Here is a 10832-nt window from a genome sequence, read left to right on the forward strand (position 1 = left end):
TTCTAATGTAAAAAAAAAATAAATAGATAAGGACTTCCCTGGTGGTCCAATGGTTAAGACTCCATGATTCCTTAGGCGGGGGCAGGGGTTCAATCCCTGGTTGGGGAACTAAGATCCTACATGCTGTGCAGCGCAGCCAGAAAAATAAAAAAAAAAAAAGCTGGTGTGATTATGGGGAAATGTAAATTCATATACACTATTAGTGTGCAAATAGATACAATTCTTTTAGAAAGCAATTTGGCTTTCTATCTCTTGTCTTTCTTCCCTTTGGAAGAAGTTCTTTTTTTTTTAATTAACATATAGTTAATTTACAATGCTGTGTTAGTTTCAAGAGCAAAGTGATTCAGCTATATATATAGGTACTTATATATATATAATTTTTCGGATTCTTTTTCATTATAGGTTATTACAAAACATTGTGCTATACAGTAGGTCCCTGTTGTTTACCTGTTTTATATATAGTAGTGCGTATATGTTAATCCCAAACTCCTTATTTATCTCCCCCCCAAATCTCCTGTCTTTCAAGTTATAAAATGTCCATATCTTTTAAACCTAGTAATTTCACTTTGTAGGAATCTAAGAATATAAAGTAAAATATGGGGGGAATATCACAGGTACAAAATTTTTATCAGCAGTGAGGGAAAAACTGGAAACATTTCTAATGTCCAACTGTAGAAAAGATTTAAGAATATGGGTTTGAAGGACTACCATGTTGCTGTTAAAACAGAGAAAGAAAGGTTATTATGGAGGCTATATATCAACCTGGAAAAAATTATATATGTTTATACCTAGATATTACAATGGAAAGTAAAAAGTAGGGTATAAAACTTCATGTAAATTCACAGCGGCATTGTGCACAATTGCCAAAAGGAGGAAGCAACCCAAATGTTTATTGGTGGATGAATAAACAAAATGTGATATTTGCATACAGTAGAATATTATTCAGCCTTAAAAAGGAAGGAAGTTCTGACACATGCTACATGGATAAACCCTGAGGACATTATGCTAAGTTTAATAAGCCAGTCACGAGAAGACAAATATTGACTTCACTTTTTTGAGCTAACTAGAGTAGTCAAATTCATAGAATCCGAAAGTAGAAAGGTGGTTTCCAGGGTCTGGAGGGAGGAGGAAGTGAGTTTTTGTTTTGCAAGCTGAAAAACGTCCAGAGGTTGATTGGCTGCTCAACAACGTGTATATTCTTTTTTTTTTTTTGGCGGTACACGGGCCTCTCACTGTTGTGGCCTCTCCCGTTGCGGAGCACAGGCTCCAGACGCGCAGGCTCAGCGGCCATGGCTCACGGACCCAGCCGCTTCGTGGTATGTGGGATTTTCCCGGACCTGGGCACGAACCCGTGTCCCCTGCATCAGCAGGCGGACTCTCAACCACTGTGCCACCAGGGAAGCCCCCAACGTGTATCTTCTTAATGCTACTGAACTGTCACTTAAAATTGGCTAGGGTAATAAATTTTATGTATATTTTACTACAGTTAATGTTTTAAACTTTATGTGCATTGTCATTATATATCTCTAAAGATTCCATATACAAAAGACAAATGCACCTAAGTTATATTAGTGGTTATGCTAAATGGCAAAAATTAGAGGAGATTTTTTATTTATTATCCAAATTATAGTGGAAAAATTTTGAAATAAAAAGTCGCCAGTAAAAGTAAGAGCTTAGTCTGTGTGTAATTAGATTGGTAGACTCTGAGCCCCCAGGACTAATGATTTCTAGCCAGAGCAGCCTGTTGAGAACAGTCTAGAACTGAAATGGAACTTAGAGGCTCTTTGACAGTGGCTCTGTTATCACTCCAATTAAAGTGGCTGGAACACAGCATCCTCAGACAGATAGCTTTTTTCTGAAGACCAAATCACACGTGTAACCTAACTATACTTACATTTGGCTTCGGCTGATGTGGCCTGCCAGAGTAGATGGTCCTGTGACTCTGACATGGAGGGTGCTTTTGTTTCTCCTTGTTTCCTCTTTCTCTTGCTGTACAAATATTTAACCATCAGTTCAGACTTCCTCTTATATCAAGAATATGTCAGCATTCCAGCCTCAGGCTGGAGAGGTCTGGTTCCTGTCACAGGCTTCTGAAAAGAAGGCCAGGGGATTTCTATTTTATGGCTATCATCTACATGGCACTGTGGGCCCTGTAAGAGGGATCTGTGTCTAAAAACCTGGGAATTGCTGTGTCTCGTAAACTGAGGAGAGAGCTTGTTTCAGATAAAGGGAAACAAGGTGCTTTAAAAAACAAACTCAAAATGAGCTGGAACTTCATTGAATGTATTGTAGAGCAGCGGTCCCCAACCTTTTTGGCACCAGGGACTGGTTTCATGGAAGACAATTTTTCCATGGACCAGGGGTGGGGTGGGAGGGGATGGTTCAGGCCGTAATGCCAGTGATGGGGAGCGATGGGGAGCCGCAGATGAACCTTCGCTCGCTCACCCGCCGCTCCTGCTTTGTGGCCCAGTTCCTAACAGGCCGCAGACCGGTACCGGTCCACGGCCCAGCGGTTGGGGACCCCTGTTGTAGAGAACTGGTGGCAAACTCAGCAATAAGTAAGTAGACTGGAGATGGGGTACCAGCATCCTTTTACCTCCCCACTGGCAAACCAGCATCCTTTTACCCTCAGGGATCTTGAGGAAATATAGACTTGCTTATGGAGGCAGCAGACTCAGAAACATTTAAAGCCAAAGAAGATACAGAATCTGCCCCTGAGAAGCCAGCTTCCTTATCCCTAGAGCCAGGTCCCTTCAAACTCAGTCTGGATTTCCTTTGGCTAGGGCCACCAAGGGGAGCCTGCAGCTGTCCCATTACAATGTAGAACTTGGTAGAAGGATGCCCATGGCGGGTAGGACTTGCCCATGGGGGACTCTTCTGGCGTGGTTTCTCACCTGCTACCTCAGTCTTTTTCTTTGATTCTTCAGTACGGACCTAAGCCTCATGTCCACACGCCTGGCTATCTGGAACTCTCTACCTACTATCAACACTCCTTCATCTTTTCTTCCCTTGTGAGGACTCTCCTTTCTAATTCTTTAGTGCCTCTCATTATGTCATTTCAAAATCCTCCCTTAACTATCAAGTTTCAGCCTGGCTATCTTCCCCTGATCATCAGAGGGTACCATCTCTGCCTAGTTTGACTCAAGCCTGCTCTGCTCAGGACACACAGCATCAGCTATATTTACCAGTCAGCGTCCCCACCTCCTTTCCTTTAGCGCCCATTGCAACTATGCAGGGGGGACAAAAGGATTATTATGGGATCATAAACATCTGTGTGCAATTTTCGAAACTTGTAAAGGACTATAGAATTTAAAGAATCTTTCATTCAATAAATAAAAATAGGGACTTCCCTGGTGGTCTAGTGGTTAAGACTCCAGGCTTCCAGTGCAGGGGGCCCAGGTTTGATCCCTGGTCAGGGAACTAGATCCCACTTGCCACAACGAAAAGCTCCCATGCCGGAACTAAAGATCCCACCTGCTGCGATGAAGATCCCACCTGCTGCAACTAAGACCCCACGCAGCCAAATAAAGAAATAAATATTTTTAAAAAAGAAAGAAGGAAAGAAGGGAGGGAGGGAGGGAGGGAGAGGGAAAGAAAGAAGGAAAGGAAGGAAGGAAGGAAGGAAGAGAAAAGAAAGAAAAGAAAATGTTAAAAAAAAAAAAAGAAGAACTCCAAACAAAACAAACAAAAAGAACAAGACTGGCCAAGAGCCAGATGCAGAGATATAATATTTTATGACACTTGTGACATTTTTCCTTGAATTAGAGTTATCTGCTTCTAGACTGTAAGCTACTCAAGAACAGGTTTTTATCTTAGTCATCTTTGTATTCCACACAGCACCTGGCATCTTGCCCAGTAGAGATGCTCTGTAACTATTTGTTACTGTTATTGATGATGATAATGAACATTCTTGCCTCTCTAAGCATTAAGACTGGCTGAGGTATTGGAAGCCCCCCGGAAGGAGACTCGTACCTTCCCAGAGCCTCATTGCTTAAGAATGGGAATAAAGAAATTCAAACTTCCATTAGAAATTCAGCTCCCAAACCTACCCATCCCTGACTGTGTGAGCAGAATTCCACAGGCAGGACTGAGAGTTTTAAAATCCACCACTAACCCTTAGAATCTTAGCCTCAGTCATGGCTTCTTATTAACTTTAATTAATAGACTAGAATTGGAAAATCTACCATCCCACAAACCATTGATCAGACAGCCTGTGGAAATGTCCATGACTTTAGTGGGATATGGAAGGCCAATGGTAAATTCTCATAGGAACAAAGGCCATGGTTTCTATAAATATCTTTCTATAAATACCAGGAAGCAGAGAAGAAGCACCTAAATTAGCAGGGTTTGGGTCCTGGTTCTGCCATTTACTAGTTGTGAGACTTTGGAGAAACCACCTAATTTTTCTGTGCCTCAACTTATAGAGTTTTAGTTAACTTTGCTAATTTATAGAGTTCCTGTGATGATTTAGTGAGAAAATTAACAACAAGCACTTAGAAGAATGCCTGTAACATCATAGCGCATAATATTACATCCTATGCGCTTATCAGAAAAACAGTAACACATTGACTCTGCTCTGGCTGAATTTCTCTAATTGTTGGGGAAATATCCAAACACTAAGTTCCCTAAAATAAATTGCTCTTCAAAATGTACTATCCGCCATGAACTGCTTCAGAGCTGTTACGTCTTGCTAACCATGAGAATTTATGCATCTTGCTCAAGAAACACATGGGACATGCAATATTGCCCCTCTAATCCAAATTGGCCCCAAATTCTGTCTAACCAAAAAGATCTGCCTTCCTGTGGAGACTAATCTGACCTCGGTAAATCCTAGCTGACCTTTCTCTTACCAGTTAGACAATGTAGCATGTCATCCATGCTGTTTTACATATTCTCTCTGTCAAATCATGTGTGTTAATCTTGTCTCTACAATTTAGCCTTTAGCTCCTTAGCAACATACTTTACAGTAATGTCACCTTTGCTTTAAAGATGTGACACAGGCCCACAGACACTGTCTGCCTGAAGACACAGAGCTCGGCCCAATGTACTTACTACCTGAGAGCAAGAACATGGCCTCTAGTTCTTCTGAGGTTTTCCAGTGCCTAGCACGATGCTGAGTGCATTATCAGTGCTCATTCAAAATGCATTTCTTTTTTTTTATTTATTTATTTTCGGCGGTGTTGGGTCTTCATTGCTGCTCACAGGCTTTCTCTAGTTGTGGTGAGCGGGGGCTAACCTTTGTTGCGGTGCACAGGCTTCTCACTGTGGTGGCTTCTCTTGTTGTGGAGCACGGGCGCTAGGCGTGTGGATTTCAGTAGTTGCAGCACGCGGGCTCAGGAATTGCAGCACGCAGGCTCTAGGGCACCAGGGCTTCAGTAGTTGTGGTGTGCAGGCTCAGTAGTTGTGGCTCGTGGGCTCTAGAGCGCAGGCTTAGTAGTTGTGGTGCACGGGCTTAGTTGCTCCATGGCATGTGGAATCTTCCCAGACCAGGGCTTGAACCCATGTCCCCTGAGTTGGCAGGTGGATTCTTAACCACTGCGCCACCAGGGAAGTCCCAATATGTATTTCTTGATAAAAAATGTCATTCAAGCTTTCACTGCACCTTCGCAATGAGTACATCCTAAGTAAGCAAGGAAATAAGGCCCTTTTCTGGCAATGGTCTGACTGATGTTGAGACAGTACAGGCACATTGCCATGACACCTTAAGGAAAAGTGGAAATGATCCAAATTAGAATAAATCCTTAGAACTTTTCCTGAGAATCTCAGATGTTCCAAGTCCAGCTTGTCCCCAGGTCATCTTTGCAACTAAAGAGGGGGCTTCAGACACCAGGTCAGAGCTCAGGTCTTGGATTCTCATTTCAGATCATCAGAAGCCCCCACCTGTCTTCGAAATAATTTGGTCTTCTAAAGTTCCCCTACATGGGGATAGAACAGCCCATCTGTAACTAGCCTGCATCAGAGGGAATCTTCCAGACTTATCCTAATGTGTACACAGGTGACAGAACTGGGCAGCTAAGGAGGCTATGGAGCAAAAAAAAGCATGGTCTTAGGCTTCCCTGGTGGCGCAGTGGTTGAGAGTCCACCTGCTGATGCAGGGGACACAGGTTTGTGCCCCGGTCCGGGAAGATCCCACATGCCGCGGAGCAGCTGGGCCCGTGAGCCATGGCTGCTGAGCCTGCGTGTCCGGAGCCTGTGCTCCACAACGGGAGAGGCCACAACAGTGAGAGGCCCGCGTACTGCAAAAAAAAAAAAAAAAAAAAGCATGGTCTAAAGTCTAGGTAGGTTCGATTGTCTTCCTAGTCCTGCTACTGCCTTGCTTCTGGAACTTGGGAAATCACTTTATTTCCCAGAGCTTCGGTTCCCTCATTTGTAAATTGGAGAGTTAGGTCTAGTTGATTCCCAAGGTCTATTCCAAGTCTAACAATCATAAACTAGTCTTAGAGGTAAAACAATGAGTTCTCATCGAATGTTGACTCTGTGTCATCCTTTACTACTTTCTTTGCCGCAAATTCCTTCCAGGTCTCTGCAATACAGAACTTTTCATTTGCCTGACCACATGCTTACTTTACCACTAGTTGAAACTGCTGCCTGTTAAAAAGAAAACTGTAACATTTTAAACAGAAGTACCTTAATATTTCTAATTTTATTTCTGATTAAAAATGTAATGTAGGATCATACCAATAAAATGACAAATATAAAGAATGCAAAACATCCCATAACTCAGAGTAGATTGGTAACATCTATATATGTTTCTGTCCAATAATTTCTCTAAGGGTATATGTATACCTATAGATAATAGAGATTATACTGTGTATGACATTTCCTATAGAATTTCTACTCAATACTGTATTGTGAAAATTTTTTCCATGTTTGAGATATTTTTCTGTCTGTCCTAAAGTCTGAGTAATATTTCAACAAATAAATGCATCAGCATTTATCCAACTGATTCATTTTGCCTGGAACATTTGGGATGAGAAAGGGCTATCTTGATCTGGCAACAAAAGAAAGTCTTTGACAAAGGGCACCCAGAGTTTCAAGACACTTTTTCCCACTACCAGAGAATGATACAGCCAGCACCTGGTAAGGGAACTTCCAGCCATTGGCCTCTTCTTGGGTTTATATGCTTAAACATTGCACTGTTCACACTTAAGCAGTCATGTTCTAATCATAGGGGGCCCTCTGCTGTCCCCTTTCTTTCCACAACACATTAGTGACCCTAGTGACAATGAAAGTAACATGAAATAGAACAAGAGATCTCAGTTTTCAGGAGGTCAAAGTATAGTTTCCAGCCTATAGAGCTCACTTTGCATCTGATGGTCAGAATTAGAAAATACCCAACACAGAAAGAGAAATATATATATATATATATGAATTAATTAGCTCGCTCTCCCATCTCATGCTGAAATTTTTAAGTTGATTATCTTACACTGGTTTATGCCTTGTTACATGGAAGTGTACAGACCTAGTGATTTGATTTGCTGTGGTTTGTCTTCATAATGTTTTCCTTGATGAGGATTTTCCAGCAAATGAAGAAAGACACACATTATATGGGAAAAATTAGGTCACTGGCATGAGCTTTTCTTCCCCTGCCCTTCTATAATTTTCTTCTTCTTAATCATTTGTGAAAAAGAGTAAGTGTTTGCATTTCTGTTTGCACTGTTGATTTCTGGAAGCCTTCTTTTAAATTCTTGAGAACTATGGCAAGAAATCTTCCCAAATGACATATGGAGACTCAGAGACAAAAGGAATTGGGGATTGGCTCCGGGTCACACTGTGCTTATGTGGACAGTCAACACTGAGACTGGGGCTGGTGACTCTGAGTCTCATGTTCCAACCACATTCCCTGCTGCTGAGGCCAGCTGGTCTTGCATTCTTTGGGATAAAATAAGGATAGGATTTCAACAAATAATAAGAGGACAGTAACCAGTACACAATCTGATAGGGTGAGTGTTCCTTAGGAAAAACCCTCCATATAGAAGTATAAAATTAGTGGAGAACTGTTCATCCTTAGGAAAGGAGAACCCCATTTGCATTCATCTACTAGATATTCATTATGTATTATGTGCAAGTTACCTTGCTAAGTACTATAGACAGAAGACACAAGATAATTATAAGATATAGTCCCTGTTACTTCCCTGTTAGAGTAGTGGTTAGGAATCCACCTGCCAATGCAGGGTACACAGGTTCGAGCCCTGGCCCAAGAAGATCCCACATGCCACAGAGCAACTAAGCCCATGTGCCACAATTACTGAGCCTGCGTTCTAGAGCCCGCACGCTGCAACCACTGAACCCACGCACCGCAACTACTGAAGCCCACGCACCTAGAGCCCGTGCTCCACAACCAAAGAAGCCACTGCAATGAGAAGCCCGTGCACCGCAATGAGGAGTAGCCCCCTCTCGCCGCAACTATAGAAAGCCCATGCACAGCAACAAAGACGCAACACAGCCCCCCAAAAAAATATATAGTCCCTGCTTAATACAATCTACTCAGGTAGCTATGCCATTTATAAAGCTCTTAGAAAAGAGCCTGACACATAGTAATTAATATGTACATGATTGATCAAAGTATACAATAACAATGCTAGTTAAAACATATTTAGCCCTTGCTATTTGCCAAACACTTAGCAGTAATCTCTTTTAATGCTTATAACAAGCTTATAAAGAAGGCAGTATTATGATCCTCTGTTTGCAAATGCGACCTAGAGACAATAAACAAATAAATTTTTGTTCCAGATCATAGAACTAAGAAAACCAGGACTTCAACTAAGTTGTCTGGCTCCAGAGCCTCTTAAACATAATACTGTATTCTACCCCCTCCACCAGGTGATGCTCTCTGTGTGAGTGTATGAGACTGGACATTTAACATTCTAGAACAAAAAATTAGGCACCCCCCACCACAAAGCCCCGCAATATCAATTATTTATATCACTGCACTGTCTTCTGATTATTAGCAGTGTACAAAAGTGTTGCAATTGGTCTATATCTGTTTTAGCTCTTTTCACTCACTATTATTTTATATAAATAGTTCTGTACACTTAAATTCCACTAGCTTATACATCATATGCATGCCAGTAGCCATTAAATATAGAATCCTTGTCTAGTTCATTATTGCTAGATATTTAGGTTGCTACTTCATTTTCACTATGATGAATAACCATATTGCCATAACAAGCTATAAACATATTCCTTTGGTTAATAAGCCCATTAGTGAGATTGCTCAAACAAATTATTGGATCAAACACTATGAACAGTGTTGTGATCCCCGACCCACAGCAGGTTGCTCTCCAGAAGGACTGGCCAGTTTACAAAGCCAGGAGAAACGTGTTGGTGCATCCCTTAGTCCCTAATCCTGCCAGTGCTTAAAAAAAGAATCACTGGGTTAGTTTTGCTAATTTAACAAATACGGTAGAACCTCACGCTGTTCCAGTTTGAATTTCTTCATTATTAGGGAAACTGTTCCATAATTTCCTACCTATATTTTTCTATGCGTAGAATATTTGTTTTACCCTTTGTCTTTCTTATAAATTAAGGAAATACTTTTTTTAAAACCATGAGGAACAGTGTATAAATATTAATCCTCTAAATAACTGAGAAATTCTCATATTCAGTTTCACTTGATTAATAGTTTTGAATTACCTCAACTCTATACAGATACCATCATAGGACCCTAAGACATTATAAAATAAAAATAACAGTAATTGTCTAAGAAGTTGGAGATGGTGCCAAGTAATAGCAGATATCTGACAGTACCGTATAGAAATATGATTCTATAAATGGAAATACCACTTTTCCAATTACTCAATGATGCTCAGCTATTTTGTTTTCTTTAAGTTTCAGGCTCCTGTGAGAATCTGACAAAAACCTATGGGTCATCTCCATAAAAGATACCCATATGCATACATTTTGCACAAGGTCTCATAGATTTCCATGGGTCACCAGTTAATGATTCCCGTTACAGCAGTGTTATCTCTATCACTTTTTTCTTCAAAATGTTTCTCCTAACTACCCTCTTCTCTACATCCCATTGCTGATCCCCTTGGTCTGTATCTGAGTTTACAGAGAGGAACGGCACGAGAAAAAAATATAAATGGACACTTACCGTTGCTCTCATTACAGTGATGAGATCCGTGATGGAGTTAAGGCCAGAGTGCCGTGGAGGTAGAGCCATCACTCTACTTCGAGTCATTACTGCTCACCCCAGACAATTACAATGCTTCCTAACTGGTTTCAATCTCTCCTTTGCCTTCTGCCCCAATTCAATTTTTTTTTTTTTCTTTTTGCGGTACGCGGGCCTCTCACTGCTGTGGCCTCTCCCGTTGCGGAGCACAGGCTCCGGACGCGCAGGCCCAGCGGCCATGGCCCACGGGCCCAGCCGCTCCGTGGCATGTGGGATCCTCCTGGACCGGGGCACGAACCCGCATCCCCTTCATCGGCAGGCGGACCCCCAACCACTGCGCCACCAGGGAAGCCCCAAAGAAAACTTTTTAAAAAGTAAAAATCTTGAACTACTCCTAAAATAAAAGGATAAAAGGTGTGGTGATAGCTAACAGTCTGGTACTCATATCTGAAACTTACCTACTATTGGAAAAATTAGCATGAGAAGGCCAGATCTGAAATTTTTATAAAAAAGAAAGCTATCATACATTGTATTTGAAAAAAAAATCAGTGCAAACACATATTAAAGGATTAAAACTACATAGAAAGGTTATTAGGTTAAAAGTAGAATTCACTCTCTTATTCATATTCATACATATATATATATATACTTAAAATGTATACAAATTAACCTATTTTACATACTATTTTGCAATTACTTTTAAATTGCTTTTTTT

The 10832-nt window shown here is 41.2% G+C and overlaps 1 protein-coding gene and 1 non-coding gene across 2 annotated transcripts in view; one reads left to right on the forward strand and one right to left on the reverse strand.

Moving 5' to 3' along the window:
* Window positions 1-5338, reverse strand: part of SLC18A1 (solute carrier family 18 member A1) — a 32490-nt gene extending 27152 nt beyond the window's left edge. The window contains exons 1-2 of the mRNA XM_060301223.1: window positions 5237-5338; window positions 1895-2090 (exon numbers count right to left, since the gene is read on the reverse strand). The gene's annotated coding sequence lies outside the window, so the exon portion shown is untranslated. The remainder of the gene's footprint in view (window positions 1-1894; window positions 2091-5236) is intronic.
* Window positions 3348-3420, forward strand: TRNAW-CCA (transfer RNA tryptophan (anticodon CCA)). Its single transcript has one exon. It is a non-coding gene; the product is annotated as a tRNA-Trp (tRNA).
* Window positions 5339-10832: the final 5494 nt, after the last annotated feature.

The sequence above is a fragment of the Globicephala melas genome, chromosome 6 (genome assembly GCF_963455315.2).
Source record: "Globicephala melas chromosome 6, mGloMel1.2, whole genome shotgun sequence".
Classification (NCBI taxonomy): Eukaryota; Metazoa; Chordata; class Mammalia; order Artiodactyla; family Delphinidae; genus Globicephala; species Globicephala melas.